General features: G+C 48.4%; 1 protein-coding gene across 1 annotated transcript in view; it reads right to left on the bottom strand.

Annotated features, from left to right (window-relative positions):
* LOC134528299 (zinc finger matrin-type protein CG9776-like) overlaps positions 1–1,702 on the bottom strand; it is a 44,165-nt gene extending 42,463 nt beyond the window's left edge. The window contains exon 1 of the mRNA XM_063361806.1: positions 1,562–1,702. The gene's annotated coding sequence lies outside the window, so the exon portion shown is untranslated. The remainder of the gene's footprint in view (positions 1–1,561) is intronic.
* Between the last annotated feature and the right edge of the window lie 14,171 nt (positions 1,703–15,873).

Here is a 15,873-nt window from a genome sequence, read left to right as displayed (position 1 = left end):
ATATACAATGGCTGTAATCAAAGAATTACTTGGAAAGACTGCAAATTTCAATGTGTCAGCTACTTCAGTGCACAGCATGTATTCCTCACAGAAAATGAACAATGTTAAAAATTCTACTCAAATTTTTGTCTCCCATTAGACTTGTCTGTTACAGCGTCACTCAAAATAGTCCATAAGTATCTACTTTAAATTCAATGTAACAAAACAAACATTTCCTAATACAATTACTTATTCTATTAAACAACAAAAATGAAATATAAGCATTAAAAATTTCTTACAATTGCAATACAATCCTTATTTAAAAGAATTTCATTATTACAACCTCTACATTGACTTAAGTTGTCAAAACAATATTAAAAATAAAAAATGTCTGTGATTGTGTGAATACATAGGTATTGTAATGTAAGCTGTAAACTGTTAATTTTTTCACAAACCAGTAAGATTTAAGAAACCTTCATTTCAAGGTTAATTCAGGAACATTTCAAATATATAGAAAATATATATTCCTATTTTTCACGGATATACACACAATGAATTGCGGCGGCAACATTAAAGCACAGGTATTGTAATGTATGATATAAAATCTAATTTTTTTTACAAACTAGTAGGAATTATGGAACCGTCCCTTCGGAGTAAATGTATGGACGTGTGTTGTGTGAAAAACATGTTTTTTAGATTTTTTCTTTCCATTCTAAAAATCTGTTTTTTAGGGTTAATATAGGAACGTCTCTAATGATCAAAAAATGTATTTTCAGATTTATATATGTTTTTTAATGTAAAAGACCCTTTACAAGAATATTACATGTACTTGTTCTTTATAACAGGAGACCAATGATTTGCAAAACATTTATAGGTGAAGTGGTGTATTTAAGTCAGTATGTATATCATTACCGCCTTGTTAACTATGTGTGTGTGTGTGTATATATATATATATATATGTTTTGGTACTACTTGTGTAAGGTGTGATATTTGATTAATTTAAAAAAATTGTTTAATAACGCATAACGCAGGTGTAACAATGCTTTAGTCTCTACTGTGCATGTAAACAGCTTACCTCAATAAAAGGAACAATAAAATCAGAACTGTGGCAAAGTGACAAGTATCAAGGGATATTCAGAAAAAGATTACACTTGCTGCAATTTCGAAAACCTTTTTTTATTTTTTATTTACCATTTTGGTAAATATGTAGTTGGGCAATATGTGTTTGAAAGTATTTATAATGTAACTGACCTGACCTAATCGACCATTTTAATTAAATAGGCATTCACGAACACACGGCAAAATAAAAAATGGCGACGGTCAAATGATTGCACAGTTAAAAACAGCTATATTTCCTAAAGTTTTTGTAATTTATCTCCACCCGGTTTTTAACAAATATCGCCCAACTACATATTTACCTAGATTTTAATGGTTTTTTGGTTTTACCCACAATTGCAGCAAGTATTGAGGAAAGCTGCGAGCACAGTACGAACTCACGCATGGAGGCGCCAGAGTTACTGTAAAGTGGAACTTTAAAACAATTTATGGGAAAATTATACAATTTACTGGTACTGATACTTACAACATGGTATTATGCTAGTAAAAATAACTCCAGCAAGCTCTTTTACGTTTCTTTGAGCTCATATTTTTAACAAACGGTGCGCAAACAAATAATCATAGTTATATGAAAAGGTATCACAAAAAATAAACAATATACAATCACGACAAACAACATAGAATAAAATATAGGTAGAGCGTATTAAACGGCTGCAAAAAAAAATTATTGCGAAATTCTAAAAACAAATCATTAAAGTTTAAAAAAGTAAGCAATAGCAGGAGGTTTTAAATTGAGAGTCAGAGTCTGTTAGAATGCAATGTAAAAATTTCTGGCTCGTGCAGGGAACAGTTTATTAGAAAGATTTTTTTTTTGTTACCAAACGGAAATTATAATTAGGTTGACACCGCCGTCGGTGCTCCCTCTGAGAGCACAGGCCGTTATGTGTCCTCAACACCCGAATTAGGGCAGGCATAATCAACACGCCCACGCGTGCCGAGCAGCATAGGAAGTGCAATACATCGAACGGCGTGACGGTAGTCACAGCCGGCTGTGTTGTGCTGACGTCATACCGCCTGTAACAGTGAAGCCCGGTCTCCACCCCACCAGTACCTTACCCCGCTGCGAGACCGCACCCCTAGCCTAGCCTATGCATGCTGACACTGCCCCCCCCCCCCTCCTAGGCCGGCCGTGGTCAACGTCAGTCGACAACGGGTCTTCAACTAGGACGGACATGCCGTTCCCCATCCGTTCAAAAACCGTCAGGTAATTACGTGCGTGTGTTCATTGTGTTCAGCCACCATATAGCCTAGGAGCTTAGTAGTGCACGCTGGGGCCGACGACCCACCATAACAACGGCTAGACGCTATAATACTAGCCTGGCGTCCTCCCGGAGAACAAACACCTCAACAGAAACACCAGCAACTACTAGGCTCACCCCGGGTATCGAGTTCAAGACCCCGAGTGATGGCATTTGGCGCCCATGCGTGTGACAAAAATTTATAATTCCAGTGTTTTTCCGCGATCCGCCAACACCAAGGAAACCAGTGCGCGTGAAACGGCCGTCTCGTTCGTGTAAAGGAATTGGGGTTAGACAGCCAGGCGCGACCAAGACAGCGGACAAAGGGCCCCCCCTCCCTTTCACTTCTGGACATTTCAAAGGAGCGAGATCGACCATCCCCTTCTTCCACCAGCCGGAGCTAACGCTCTTCTCTTTGTGCGACCGTCCGGGCAGTGGCCCATACCCCTCCCCGCGCTCCTCACCACGAGAACTCCCTTATGGACCAACCTGCTTCTCCCACCAGCCGAAGTTATCGCTCTACTCTTTGTGCGGTCGTCCGGGCAGCGGCCTACCGCACCACACCTCCCTCCAGTGCACAGAGTCCTCACCCGACTACAACAAACATCACCGGACATTATGTGTGAATTTCTTTTATATTGGTAAAATTTGTTACGTAATCTAATCCTTCTAAATTATATTAGATACACAAAATAAACTGACACCTACCAGTAACGTCAACAACACAATTGCTCACCAGTAAAATGTTACCACACATTTCAACCACAGTCTGTGCAAACTGCTACCTACCTAAGGGAATGGACCTATTAACAGGGACACTACCGTGGCATAACACATGCCGATGCGCACTCGACACCTTAAAATTCCCGATCAGTGGCGTCTCGTCAGGGCAAGCAAGGCAAGCAGTGCTTGGCCAGGCTGTTTCCAGACATTGTATTTTTTAAATAAATATTTTATTCAGAATAGTATTTTACTTTGGCTCGTGCAGTTAGGTGTATGTATTTTTTACACTATCTTCTTGGGACCCAATACTGTGCGCTGTGCGCTATAAAAAAAGAACTCGTTGACACAAAAACATGCTGTTTTAGAAGCGTTGCTAGGTTTAGAAGCGCTGGTAGGATCGCTTTCAGCAGGAAGGCTGCCACAGTAGTTTCCTTTCGGAAGGGGGGTGGCATGGTACAAAGGTTCAGGGAGGGGATTGGCTGGAAAAATACGCGGTAGAAGCTACGAAGGTAACGCTTTCTTGCCGAACTCAAGCGAACATGGCCGAAGCAGACGGTGGAATTCTTCCGCCGACTGCTTCGGCTATGTCCGGTACAGTTCGGCACGGCAGGTGGCGATGTCGCGTTTCAGTCGGCGGTCGTCTCTCGGGGCGCGCGCATCTCTCCCGCAGGCTGTTGGCTGGCAGTGCGTGGGGGATTTGTGGGCGTACGATGATACTACACTCCCACTTAGTATATAAGTAATGTAGAGTAGGTATTTTACTATCAGAATAATGTTAGTCAATCATTATTTTTAAAAAATAATGTATTTAAAAAAAATTTCAATTTTTCTACCTGTGGAACAGTCAATGTTCAGTTAAGAAAACTACTTAAATAGCACCATTTTGTACCTTGAAATCCATATTTTCCCGGCGGAGGGCCCCCAGACCCCCCCCCCCCCCCCAACCACATCATGTTTTGGTGTGAACGGAGTTATTGCTTCCCCTCATGTAAACCTCACGCCTCGCCACTGTTCCCGATCAAGCAGGAAACAGTAAAGTCCACATGCGAAATACAATGGAATCCTGTGTGGCCAAGGAAGGACAAAGCGGGGCTACCACCAACTGCACCACCTGCCCTAGTGACCACATCACCAATCATGCACACCGCCATGGGAAACCCATCAGATAAAATAGAAACAACAGAGTGTGCAAACTGCGCACAGCACGAGCAGAAGCTAAGGCAGGCACGGGAACATACATTGCTGACCGACCTGAGCACCACATGGGGGGCACCGCGAATGGTGACGAACACGGGTAGAGCAACACTACCGGAGTTCAGTGGACTGCCGCAGGAGAACCCGGGCGAGTTTCTACAGCAATGCAAGGTGCGCCTAGCGAGGGCGGGAATAGCACCTGACGAATGGGCAGAACGTGCGAGTGAGCAGCTGCGGAGCGTGGCACGTCACTGGTGGAGCCTCTGGGGCCAGTTCGGAATGCTGTGGCCGGAGTTCACCACCAAGTTCATGCAGCGTTTTGACACAGGAGAGGCGGTGGTACAATGTACCTCCCAATTCTATGGGAGACAGCAGCGAGACGGGAACCAGTGGAGCAGTTTGTCACCCACAAACTGCAGCTGTTTCGGTGGATCATGCCGAACACAGAACAAACGGCAGTGCTGCCGACTGTCACCACCCTGCTGCATGTTGAACTTCAGCCCTTCCTCGGCTGCTACCGACACACCTCGGTAGAAGACTATGTGAAACAAGAAGTGGCCACTGAAAGAAACCTCCAGATGGTGTGGTGCCGAAACCCATCAATGACAGACCGGGGGTACCACAGCCTAGCGTTACCGGGCGCACCAGTGACCAACCACCAAGCCAGGCCGAGTGAGCCTCAACCATCACCGAGGCGGCAGCGGGCCATCGAGGATGCACTGGCATCACGCCAGAGCACCACGCAGCCAGGCCGCCGGGACAACCAGTCGCAAAACAACCATGAGCGGCCACCTCAGTGCCAACAGGGTTGTGCCACTGGGGCATATCACTGGCACAGTGAATGCCCATTTCCCCCACGTCAGCAGAAGACAGTGCCACAGTCGGGAAATGGACCACTGGGGGTGCGGGACTGAGGGGCGCACCCCCTACGAGAATGGCACCATCTGCCACAACCTTCTCGACACCACCTGCCGCAACTCCCTTCTCAGCACCACCTGCCGCAACTCCCTTCTCGGCACCACCTGTCATGACCTCAGCCAGGGCACCACCTGCTGCAACCTCACTCTTGGAACCACCAGCCACACCACCAGCAGTGCTACTGACACCATCATTACCAACGGCATCACCGGCCACAGGACCAATGCCCTCAATGCCACCTGCACTACCAACTATCGGGATAATGCCAGGTACCACACCGACGCTGGGACAACTGTTCCGGCACTGATCGACACATGTGCGAGCCACGTGTTTGTCGCCCCAAGACTGGTACCACCGGGAGCACTCCAACCCGACCGCGCCGAGCTACGCCTCGCGACCACCACACGGCCAGGGATGACAGTGGGCCAAGCCGAACTCCAGGTAAGCCTTCGGGAAATGTCGACCACAGTTCTTGCCCTTGTTGTGGAGGACCTGCATGAGGACATTGTATTAGGACAGCCCTGGCTAGCAGAGCATGATGCTGTGGTGGAGCTGAAGGCTGCACGAGTCCACGTGGGAACCCGGGAGCGATACACTGTGTATGCCACGGGGGGCGCACCCGAACCACCTTGCGAACCGCTTACACTGGCGCAACTGCGTCACGATGTACCCCTGCAGCATCAGGCAGCTGTGGAAAAGGTGCTGCAAGAGAGGCAGGATGTGTTTGCACTCGCCAACCCCCTGCAACGCACCACAGTGGCGGAGCATCGGATCCCAACCATGCATGATCAACCTATTCATGAACCACCCAGGGGATATGGCTTCCGAGAGCAGAGCGCCATCAGAGAGCAGGTATCGGAAATGTTATAGGATGGCGTCATCGAGCCCTCCAATAGCCATTATAATTCATGTGTGGTGTTGGCCCCGAAAAAGGATGGCTCGCTGCATTTTTGTGTGGACTTCCGGCCCCTGAACGCCATCACCATCAGCTCACCTCCGCCCCAGATCAGTGTCGAGGTCACCATCGCAGGCTTAAGATGAGCCAAAGTGTTCAGCACACTTGACCTCAAGGCTGGCTATTGGCAGGTGCCCAAACGGCCTGGGGACCGAGGTAAAACTGCTTTTACAACACCAGATGGGCGGCGCTTCCAATTCAGGGCCATGCCATTCGGCTTAAAGTGCGCGCCAGCCACCTTCCAAGAGATAATGACGCGGGTGCTAGAGGGGTATGTGGGACAGATTTCTATAGCCTACCTCGATGATGTCATTGTGTTTTCCGAGACATGGGAGGACCACATCCGCCACCTTGCCCTCGTCCTAGAGCGGCTCGCGACACAATACCTAACAGTAGCCCCAGCCAAGTGTCATGTCGGGGTGCTCGAAGTCGAGTTCTTAGGGCATTTGGTGGATGCGGCAGGCAACAGCCCACAACAAGTCCACCTGCAGAAAATCGCGGAGGCTGAGGTGCCAAAGACCCGCAAACAGCTACAACGTATCGTGGGACGCGTTAACTGGTTAAGGAGCTATATACCCAACTTGTCAAGTATCATTGTTCCACTCACAGACCTTTTATCACCACAGTCGCGCTACAGGTGGGATGCGATCGCACAAAATGCCTTTGACCACATCAAGGCCGCATTCACGAGCTGCCACACATTGGCACGGGTGGACCCAGAGAGCCGCCTGTACCTGCAAACCGATGCCAGTGCCCTAGGGGTGGGAGCTGTGCTGTTCCATCTGGACCAAAATGGTGACCGACAATTCATCGACTATGCGAGTGCGAAGTTCGGCTCGGCCACAGTAACGAGCAGTAGTGCCTGGCTGTTGTGTGGGTCGTGAAGAAGTAGCGCCCGCACTTAGAAGGAAAACCATTCACGCTCCGCACCGACAACAGGTGCCTGACCTGGCTGCACACCATGCAGGGGAGGAAGGGCAAGCTGATCCGGTGGGCATTGTTCCTGCAATCTTTTGACTTTGAAGTCGAACATGTCCCTGGAACAGACAACCAGCTGCCCAACCTTCTGTCTCGCGAGCCAGACGAGAACAGCGAGCTAGCCGACCATGAAGACTGGGAGGATATGCTGCCACCCAGCCACCAAAACAGGCAAGCCCAAGCAGATGCAACATGCACGCGGATTACAGCCGATGCCCAGGAAGACTACGTACCACTGAGTACAGCAGCCGACATCCACCACCAAGTTTTGGAAGCCCAAGGGACGTCACCAGAGGCCGATTGACGGCGCCAACAGGCGACGATGGGGGAACATGACACCTGGTGTGTACGAGACGGGACCGTGTGGTGTCGTACACCTGGACACCAAGTGGACTGGAAGACATACGTACCACCTGAAGCCCAGGAAGCTGTACTACGGTTCTACCATGACCACGACCTAGCCGGCCATCCCGACACCGACCAGACGAATCGGGCTGTTTGCCAATATTACCACTGGCCCGGAGTCACCAGCAATGTATGCGAGTACGTGCGCGAAATTCAGGTCTGTCAATCACGGAAGGCACGACGGCGAGATGGAGAGGAGCAGCAGCAGTCACGGGAAACCACCACAGCCTTCCAGACAATAGCTCTGGATGTGATGGGTCCATATCCACGAACACCGAGGGGGAACAGGTTCTTGCTTGTAGTAACTGACCTGTTCACCTGGTGGACAGAGGCCTATCCCTGTCGAAATGTGCGAGCCGCCACCATTACCAAGATCCTGGCACAAGAGTACTTGCCATGCTGGGGCTACCCGTAGTCAGCCCTCTCCGACAATGATAGCCAGTTCTTTGGGCCGACAGTGGAGGACCTGGTGCGACGATCACCAAATACAGCACCACACCACACCCGCATACCACCCGCGGGCAAACCCCACCGAACGCCGCAACCAGGAGCTGAAGGCGCAGATGCGCATATGCCTCAGCTCAGACCATGTGCAGTGGGACAGGCACATTTCAGATTCCCTGTTCTGCACGTGCCATCGGGTGAATGCGGCAACTGGTAGAACACCTGCCCGGTGAATGGCCCACACATGGAGTACCACACCCAACAGAAGGACCGGAAGAGCGAGACTGCCGCCGCACAGCCACACACGAAGAAGTACGCCAATGGCAAAGAGTCTAAGCGATGGAAATAACACCAACGACGTACCACCCACCACCCACCGTACAAGCAGGAGACCAAGTGTTTGTGCATGTCCATCCCGTGTCGGCCACACAACATAATTACTGCGCAGGATTGGCCCCCTGCTGGGGAGGTCCCTACATGGTACAAAGATGCCTGGGCCAGACCACATACCTCGTGCGCCTAGGTGGACGGCGGGTGAAGATTTATCGTGATGACCTGCGCCTTGCCACACTCCCGGGAGACAGGCTCCCAGAATCGCCTGTAACACTGACTCCACCAGAACACCCAGCACCCAGGAGAGAACTGGACGATCCGACCACCCCCGAGGGTGTGGGGGACAAGGACCAGAACGGTGGGCAAGCCACATGCCGACGGTTCAGACGCAAACGATTACCACGAGCAATTATCAGTTATGTCTCGGTGGATGAAACGACATTCGATGCAGACGAGGCACCAAGTACACCACCGGTCGTGACCGAACCGTACGAGACTGACCCCGATGCACCTGTGTCACTGACCCGGGGCGCCTGGGGCCACCTGGCATCCCTGGAGGACACCCACTTCACTGTCAATGTGATCGAGCCGAACGACGAGGCTAACGAACAGCCCCACCGGCCAACCCAGCACCTGTGTCACCTGGATGATAATTGCCTCGATGAGCCAATGACCCCACAGCGACAAATGCATCGACAAATGCGAACAAGGCTGTTCACAGGCGAAGACACCGCACCTGATAGGAGCAGCGACCACGCGCTGACACCACCCGCAATGGAATCAGAGGAGGACCGAACCAACCAGAACTCGAGTGGTCTGGTATCACCCAGGATTCCAGAAAGTGTAGAGACCACGTCGGCCACCCAAACTGACCTCTGCCAACATGACAACCTGACCGGACGGCCCCAACGGTTCAAACGGCCACCGGGATACCGCGCAGACTATCACTTGGGAACAATCCGGGACGCCCGGTATGCTGATGAAGCCCCCGGGTACACACAGCGGGATGACTTGTGAGCAGAGCATGGGTCCTACCAACTGCTGCCACTCCAAGTGCCTCCAGCTTGGACCTGCTGCCAATGTTTGGGGTGCAACCATTCTGCGGGGTACCGATCACCGGGAAAGACCGGGCTTCTCCAGGGGGGGGGGGGTTTGAGATTGTACTGCCTGTGACAATGAAGCCCGGTCTCCACCCCGCCAGTACCTTACCCCGCTGCGAGACCGCACCCCTAGCCTAGCCTATGCAGGCTGACGCTGCCCCCCCCCCCTCCCGCCCCGTCCAAGGCCGGCCGCGGTCAACGTCAGTCGACAACGGGTCTTCAACTAGGATGGATGTGCCGTTCCCCGTGTTTTTCCCATCCATTCAAAAACCATCAGGTAATTACGTGCGTGTGTTCATTGTGTTCAGCCACCATATAGCCTAGGAGCTTAGTAGTGCACGCTGGGGCCGACGACCCACCACAACAACGGCTAGACGCTTTAAGACTAGCCTGGTGCCCTCCCGGAGAACAAACACCTCAACAGAAACACCAGCAACTACTAGGCTCACCCCGGGTATCGAGTACAAGACCCCGGGTGATGGCAGTGCAAAGCACCCGGGCGGGTGTGGCAATGCGCAGCTGAGACATAGTGCACATGCATTTCTAATTAAAAGAATAAACTAAAACCTTTTATGTATTGAAAAGTCTTAAATAATTATTTAATGTTAATGTAAATGTTTTGATATCACAAAACTGGCCGTCAACATCTTCCCACGCTATGTAGCTTCCCTCGGGATTTCACCTCCTCCCTGGCCGGGTTGCCAGTAGAGGTGTAATAGTAACGAAAAAAAGTGTACCCGTTTGTATTTGTTACTATAACAATTTGCCGTCGGCTGCGGTCTCGTGTTCGAGTCCGGGTGCGAGTTCTAGCGGGGTGGCTGATCTGGTTAACGTTTTATGTTCCGGGAGGGCGCCAGGCTAGCTCGGTGTCTAACCATTGGGGGGGGGGGGGTCGTGGTTCGTTGCCCCAGCGTGGTCCGCTAGAACCGTCGGCGGTATTGCCTGGGAAATTACGTTAAAGAAGAATGCGTGGGATTGCCGTAGTAGCGACGTGCCTTTATTCAAGGGGTTGACGTCACACCATACAATTACTGAGCACAGACATGCCCCTGAGGGCTACTTGTCCGTTGCGAGGTGCAGGCCGGTACGTGTTCAATGTTTCGTGGCACCGGTTACTCGGGTAACAGTATGCAGGCAAAGTACACTTGATGCATGAGAGGCGCGCACAGATGACGTGGCGCAAAGTTACGTTAACAAAGTACACTTAATGAAAATTAGGCGCGCACAAATGACGTGGCGCAAAGTTACGTTAACAAAGTACACTTAATGAAAATTAGGCGCGCACAAATGACGTGGCGCTAAGTTACGTTAACAAAGTAAACTTAATGAAAATTAGGCGCGCACAAATGACGTGGCGCAAAGTTACGTTAACAAAGTACACTTAATGAAAATTAGGCGCGCACAAATGACGTGGCACACAGAGTTTGTGGGTGACTGGAGTCGGCCAGCCCCGTAAGCGATTGTTTCTACGCGGGTGCCGTGCCCACTGGGGTGGTACACGCACCGCCATTAAACTTGGCGAAGTTTTCCTTGCGGGTTTGTGGTCAGAGCGAAGGCGCGTGGCCTTAAGAAAAGTTATGTGGTTTGCGGGAGACGGCCCGTGCCGTATGCTGAAGAGCGACCCTGCGCACCAGGTGTGGTGCGGGGCGTCTTTACGTTTACGCGGTCGGATTAGGTCCTGAACCGTAAAAAACGGACCGGGCACACACGGAGAGGTAAATAGAAAAAGGTTTGGTTTATGCTAAATGACTATATTTACCGGACGTTACTTGCGATGAAGACAATGGTTGTGGTCTCTCCGTGGGACGTAGGTCCGTCCCGGTCCGCGAGTCGAGTAGAACTGCGGAACTGGCATGGCGTCCGGTGGCGCGTCGGCCCCTGCCCCGCCAAGCTTGACCTCATTACGTTAAAAACTAAATGACTGCGTCTGGAAGAGACTTTAAGGTCGCAAAATTCGTAATTAATTGTTTGAGGGGGAATGGGTGTGGTTCGTCTCTAGTCCACTCGGATTTAGTGTGCTTTATAATAAAAATGTCTGGTTTGGCCGTTCGGCTCGGTGGCTCGCTCGACTCGGGTGGGCAACAGCCAGGGGTGCGTTCCGTTAGCGGGAGAGTATACTGGCGGGTGCAGGTCGGGCTTAGGGATGGTCGTCGGTCGGACGACGTCAAATTAGTATTCGTTACTATCGTATCACGTTACGTTACTCGTTACATTTTAATACTGCATAACATGCTATGTTATGTTGCAGCAACGTATCGAGTCGTATTGCGTACGCGTACAGTATGACGTCACGTAAATAATAATAAATAGAATATAAACAATTAACAATATTTGATAACTAACAGTTTTTCTTAACCAAGAAACAATTAAATCTCATTAGAATGGCTTTTTTTATATTAGCTCTTTTAGGAATAGAACAAAAAAACGTGAAAATATGCGATAATAAAAAACAAAAAAACACATATTTCTAATTTGTAAAAATACTTTCTTACGTTGTTTCTGTTCCACTCTCAAACTTTGTCTACACACACAATACCTTTAATAAATAGTAAAAAAACTTTGACGACGAATTTCCAAATTATACTTTACTTATTAAACAAACATCATTCTTTGTAACGCAAATTCATCGAATATGCGCGCGCATGCTTAAAAAATACGAAAAATGCGAGTAACGAGATGCAGCCGTGTGTAACGTTTCGTTACTCGTATATAGACGGCGCACCCATTACACAGTAACGAATACATACGGTTTGCTACAGCTCTAGTTGCCTGGGAGAATCGTCAGTCGCATTCCAGCACTCGCCAGCAGTGATGTTAGGTAGACAGTGCTTCTGTAATGGTACTGCAAATTCAAAATTATTGTAAAAAGGTAAAAAATATGGTACATAAAAAAATGTCTTAAATAAAAATATTGAGTTTTCATTGCTCAACACATATTTGAATTTTACTCTAATGATATAAAAAAACCTATAAATGGTGTATATATATATATATTGTAATATATATTGTAGTGGCCATCATGGCCACATGGAGTTGCAGAGGCCATGAGGCAGGAGGAAGAAGGTAGAGAGAAAAGATGGAGGAGATGTATCTTGTGAGATAGAGAATAAAGGTGTGAACAAGAAATAAAACATGGTGTCAGATGTGAATTTATTGTGCTTGTGCCTAACATAGATTTGCAGAGAGACATGGCGACTCAAAGTGCGGACGGGTCTTATAGGTTACCGGAGGTGCTGGACTTGTCATCGAATGTAGCTGAGAATTGGAAAAGATTCCGACAGCGTTTTGAAATATTTCTACGAGCGTCTGGCAAGGACAAAGGAGATGATGGGTTGAAAGTGGCATTGCTGTTGAACTGCATCGGAGATGACGGGTTGGACATTTTTAATACTTTTAACATTGATGAGGCATCTGGCAATAGTTATAAGCAAGTGGTGGATGCCTTTGAAGAGTATTGTGCGCCACAGAAAAATGTGATAGTGGAACGGTTCAGGTTCGGAAAGATAATACAAGTGGAAGGACAGTCATTTGACAGTTTCTTAATGGCGTTAAAAACAGCAGTCAAGACGTGTGAATATACAGATGGGGAGGCAATGGTTCGTGATCGTGTGGTAATAGCAATTAGAGACAAATCAGCATCTAGCGTAATAGGGGAGTGCAAGTCGATATTTGCAACACATGGTGTTCCAGATGTGGTAAGTGCAGACAATGTACCATTTGGCATTCACACATTCAGGCAGTTTGCAGAGCAGTGGAAGTTTGAGGTAAAACTCAGAAGTCCAAATTACCCGCAGAGTAACGAGCTAGCGGAAAAAGGGGTGGGAATCTGTAAACAGATGTGTCGCAAACTGGGCCTGCACTCTGGGGATATCTGGAGCATGTTATTGGAGCACAGGAATACGCCACTCAAACATATGGGACACTCGCCAGCTCAGTTACTGATGGGAAGAGTGTGCAAAACAAAGATGCCAGTCCACTCAGAGATTGTACAGCCATGCACAATCAAACCAGCAGAGGTGATCAAGCAAAAAATGGAGCAATCAGAGCGTAGTAAAACTTATTATTAAGGGGAGTAAAAGGTTGCCAGTTCTAAAGCCGGAACAAGAGGTCGTGATGCGAGAGCAGGTGACAGGTACATGGCAGCCAGGTCGAATAGTAAAGGAAAGTATATATCCGCTGTCCTATGTTGTGAGTGATAGGTGGGGACGAGAATTCAGAAGAAATAGGTTAGATATAAAGGAATCGGGAAGGAAACAGACCAGTGTCGATGTAGATATCGATGGGGACATGAATGAGTCCGATAAACAGACCAGTGTAGGCGTGGATAACAATGGGGAATTAAATGAGCCAAATATTGAAGAGGGTGAACAGGGAACCACTCCAAGCAAGGAGCAACCTAAGGAGAGGTGGACGAGATCGGGGAGATGTGTACATAAACCTAGGTGGCTAGCAGAATATGAGTAAACACAGGTCTGGAGTGAGAGGAGAGGAGTATTGTTATCTAAGAGTGATATTAGTAGTATCTTATGTTGCAGTAAGAGATGGTGAGGTTATGTAACATGTCAGTTAATAAAGTATTTATATGTTTGTTTGATGTAACATGTCATGTACTATAAGAGTAAGAGAGGGGGTGAGGTTATGTAACATGTAAGTTAATAAAGTATTTATATGTTTGTTTGATGTAACATGTCATGTACTATAAGAGTAAGAGAGGGTGTGTGTCATCGGTAAATGCAGTGGAGTATTGTTATATGTATCATGTAATGGTGTGTTATGTAGGAGAGGTTGTGTGTCATCAGTAAATGCAGTGGAGTATTGTTATATGTATCATGTAATGTTGAGTTATGTAGAGCTAAAGAAGTAATTGTAAAGGTGGAAGGATGTAATATATATTGTAGTGGCCATCATGGCCACATGGAGTTGCAGAGGCCATGAGGCAGGAGGAAGAAGGTAGAGAGAAAAGATGGAGATGTATCTTGTGAGATAGAGAATAAAGGTGTGAACAAGAAATAAAACATATATATATATATATATATATATATATATATATATATAGACGTCCCTCCGCTTTAGGTCCCTGATTCCCCGTTTGCGTAATTGCCCTGTCTTGCCCGTGCAGCTCTCGTCGGTGAGGTGTGGGTCCAGGCCAACGTGTCCGGGACGGGGAAATACGGGAACTGGAGGGAATTTAGGTGGGAAGGAAGAACGGTATGCAGCTCCAAGGATAACTCGGTGATGTTCGTTTCCACGAGCCCCTTTTATTTTCGCACAGAGAACCTGCCGCAAACTGGCGGGTACGTCACGGAATGAGCGCTCCCCCCCCCCCCCCCCCGCCGCCACCCGGACTCCCGGAAATAAATCTCGTCTGTAGAGAACGTCCCGACACGAACAGGGAAAGTAATCCCGTACCTATGGTTCCGGTTAAGATTGCTCTGTAATGATGCGCAGCGCGTGCGCAGTCCGTCACGTAAGAGTTTCATACTGACTGAGAGGTTCGGCGGTCCGTAACTGCGCGTACACGGCCTAAGACGTTCGGCTGGTGATGTCCCGGAAAAACTCGTAAAACTTAATACGGCCAGCGATACAACGAATGCAGCTCAGCTGCAGAGACGACCCGTGACGTTTCACTGTCGTCGGACTGCGAGATGTGAAAACGTGCCTTACAAGCAGCGTGGAGCGGCGTGCACGTCTGCCTCTATCGTGCCCAGAACACCACTGCACTTCCCCGCCCGCCAGCGGACCGAGGCCCGCGGGCCGCGGAGGAGGGGAGGGGAAATCGGCCGGTGTGGGAGAGGCCCGCCCCGCGACGCGCCAGGCTGCGATTACATTACTAGCACGGCATAAGCACTTGAGAAAAATCACAGAATCATTAACACAACTTTACCGAGTAATTAATTAAAAAGCAAATTTACACATGAATTAATTAGTTACGATTACAAAATATACACAATTGTTGAGGCTCCTGACCATAAAAAACTACATAAAAAGCATACTTATTTACACACAAAAAGAAGCCCACTGGCATACTAGGGCGCACGCGGGTTCATCCCTGACCGTCGCACTTCTCAGTCGGTGCACTAGTATTGCAAGAGAGGACGTTGACGAGGCATAACGGCCTGAAGGAGCCGAGGAGACACTTGGGTCGACGTCTATATATATATATATAAATTAGCTCATGCTTTTAAAATCACATAATTACGAACGTTTGGCACTGAAACACTGGCACAATGATTATTCACTATCAGAATTAAAAGAACATATGCCTGTGACAGTTGGTGTGTTATCATATGTAGCGTGTTCTTTGGAATCAGATTCGGGATACTGCTGTCATCCTCTTTAACATCTCGTCAGATGGCTGGAAATTCCTGCAGCAAGCACCAGTTTTTTCTTTCACAGACTGTGATGCTAGCACAATTCCATTAACAGTCTCTGTTACAAGTCGATTCCTGGTCTTGGTCTTGATGAGATTTATCTTACTAAATATGTGCTC

This window comes from Bacillus rossius, chromosome 1, assembly GCF_032445375.1.
Source record: "Bacillus rossius redtenbacheri isolate Brsri chromosome 1, Brsri_v3, whole genome shotgun sequence".
NCBI lineage: Eukaryota > Metazoa > Arthropoda > Insecta > Phasmatodea > Bacillidae > Bacillus > Bacillus rossius.
Note: the sequence above shows the minus strand (reverse complement) of the source record. Positions and strands in the feature narration are given on the sequence as shown.